At 37.0% G+C, this 3,121-nt stretch overlaps 1 protein-coding gene across 1 annotated transcript in view; it reads right to left on the reverse strand.

The window, feature by feature from the left end:
- Window positions 1–290: 290 nt before the first annotated feature.
- LOC143276805 (uncharacterized) overlaps window positions 291–3,121 on the reverse strand; it is a 15,187-nt gene continuing 12,356 nt past the window's right edge. The window contains exon 5 of the mRNA XM_076581453.1: window positions 291–3,121. This exon is cut by the window's right edge and continues 2,444 nt beyond it. The gene's annotated coding sequence lies outside the window, so the exon portion shown is untranslated.

Genomic DNA, 3,121 nt, shown 5'->3' on the forward strand with positions numbered 1-3,121 from the left:
ACTGGTTTTGTTTTGTGTTTTTTTGTTTGGTTTTTTTGGTTTTTTGTTTTGTTTTGTTTTTGTTTTGTTTTTTTTTGTTTTGTTTTTTCACTTTTATGGTGTTCAATTAAACATACACTAAAACACACACACACACACACACACACACACACACACACACACTCATACATACATACATACATTCTTTATCTCTCCAACTTTCCCACATATATCCTCTCTCTCTCTCTCACACACACACACACACACACACACACACACACACACACACACACAACACAACACACAACACACACACCAGTAAAACTTTAATACTGCACCAATTCTAATGAAACAAAAAAACAAAACAAAACCAAAAAAACGAAGGGATTGATTGCGAAGTGTCATTGCAACACACGACTTGGACCCAAAAGATTCCATCACATCATGATACACAACATCAATTGATGTCATTGTAACACACTACTTAGATAAAAAGACACATTCACGACGTGATATATATATATATATATATATGTGTGTGTGTGTGTGTGTGTGTGTGTGTGTGTGTGTGATGGGGTGGTGGCCTAGAGGTAACGCGTCCGCCTAGGAAGCGAGAGAATCTGAGCGCGCTGGTTCAAATCACGGCTCAGCCGCCGATATTTTCTCCCCCTCCACTAGACCTTGAGTGGTGGTCTGGACGCTAGTCATTCGGATGAGACGATAAACCGAGGTCCTGTGTGCAGCACACGTAAAAGAACCCACGGCAACAAAAGGGTTGTTCCTGGCATAATTCTGTAGAAAAATCCACGTCAATAGGAAAAACAAATAAAACTGCCTGGGGAGAGCAGCCCGAATTTCACACAGAGAAATCTGTTGTGATAAAAAGAAATACAAAATACAAAATACAAAGGTGGTGTTAGTGAAGGTGAAGACAGGTAGAAGGTGTTTACAGAAGAGAGCCGCAGCCAGGCAAGGTAGACTCGGGTAGGCGGTGCACTGGTTTTTGACGCACTTGTGTAAACAAAGTGAGTCTATGTTTTAACCCGGTGTTCGGTTGTCTGTGTGTGTGTGTGTGTGTGTGTCCGTGGTAAACTTTAACATTGACATTTTCTCTGCAAATACTTTGTCAGTTGACACCAAATTTGGCATAAAAATAGGAAAAATTCAGTCCTTTCCAGTCATCTTGTTTAAAACAATATTGCACCTCTGGAATGGGCACAAAAAAATAAATAATGAAGCCTAATTATATGCAAACTGCATTTACTGTTATATTTATATTTTTTGTATTCTCTAAACTAGGCACTTTGATCTGATATTCTGACCCAACAACAAGAGCAGTCATTATTATCATTTTTTTCTTTTGCTAAGCATGGAAGTTTTATTTATTTTGCAAACGTTTTGGTGCAGATAGTAAAAAAGGGAAATTACTCTGTAATTATGCTAGGGGACTTAATTTGATTTAAACTGATCTTTCTCACCTTAAACATTACATTTTGAAATTATACTCAATACATAAAAAGCTTGTGTGTTTTACTCTCAGTCACAAGTGAGTCTTGAAGGCCTTGCCTCTCTTGTCTTCTTTTCTTCTCACATTCTTCCAGACCAGGAGAGTTCTCTCTATGTCTGGCACTTGCTCACTCCCTATATTCAGTTCCGCCAAACTGCAAAGCCAGCGCCGCGAAGCAACTCACGTAACCGGCCCTCTGCGAGTCTTGAGGGGCCAAGCTTGTGTTTGTTGGACCAAATTTAGTGGCGTCTGACTTTCGGCTCGGGGAACTAACATAGACATATTACATATCACACAAAACTGCAAGAGACGAGCATTTTCTTAAGCTAAACCATTTTCTACAAAAATAATGTAGTTAAAAACTGTAAACAAAAAGAGTCACTGAATGAACGAGCTTTTAACGAGTTCATGTATCATTTCTGTACATTGCAACAATTAATTCGTAGCGATATCTAATATAATTGTAACAATTAAGTAACTGAAAATCCTGAATTTCCAACTATATAAAAATCATCTATAGAATCTGCTTCTAGAGTAAAGATTTTTTATGTCAAAATTCAAGAGAAAACTCAACGGACAGCTCCCGTGTCGGGACCGCTTGGCGGTGCTTTTGGCACAAAAGTGATCGGCAATGAAATATTTCGTTTTAAAAACCAACTACAACCCAATTATATATATATATGATAGGAATCAGATTAATAACAGAAATGCAAACATCTGCAAAACACGCTATAAAAATGTCTGGGTATTGTAAAAACATATTTTGTCCAAATCGACACTGACGAATTCCAATGGCTTGAAGGAGATAGTTTTGTGGGGCCAAAATGCTGTCAGACATTTCATACCATCGCATGCCTATAACTTAGGTGTACACGGAAAGCGATACACAAGAAGAAAGCTTAATCATTTACATTTTAATACACAGTCTAAATTCCGCAGCAACTATATTGATTGATAGAAAACGAAGGTATTTTGTATGTTTTAACTGAGTGGGTTTCGAAGATCGCGCCAAAATTCATTCACATAAATATTAATTTAAAAGAGTTACAGGCTTTCTGGCCTAATGATATCTTTACAGCTAAGAAGTATGATATTTCTGAAGTCCAATAACATAAATACTATAATGTCATCTATCAGGAATTATTTTATACTGAATTTAATAAATTGATGAAAAAATTGTATGGCTCCCTGTAAAGGGAAATAACTTGTGACCGATTTATCAACTTCCTCAGTAACCTTCGGCGAGTCACAAAAGTCGTCTGCTAAGCTGGCCCAACGAAAGATTGTAGCCAACCCGGCTACACACACACACACACACACACACACACACACACACACACGCGCGCGCACACACATATATATATATATATATATATATATATATATATATATAATATTCAAAATAGATCAAACAAAGTTGAAAACCAACACCTATTTTGTTAAACAAACAAACAAACAAACAAACAAAAAAATCTGAATTTTCGCTGCTACCCGGCAATAAATAAATAAAAGAACGAACGGCAGTTTGGTCACAGACTACGCTCACAACAGGTGACGTAATGTTATTTTTTACGTTATCTTTCTGCCCTTATGTGACGTCTTCTACTACGTTGTAATATCATGTTCTACATATTC

The sequence above is a fragment of the Babylonia areolata genome, chromosome 33, assembly GCF_041734735.1.
Source record: "Babylonia areolata isolate BAREFJ2019XMU chromosome 33, ASM4173473v1, whole genome shotgun sequence".
NCBI classification, from domain to species: Eukaryota; Metazoa; Mollusca; class Gastropoda; order Neogastropoda; family Buccinidae; genus Babylonia; species Babylonia areolata.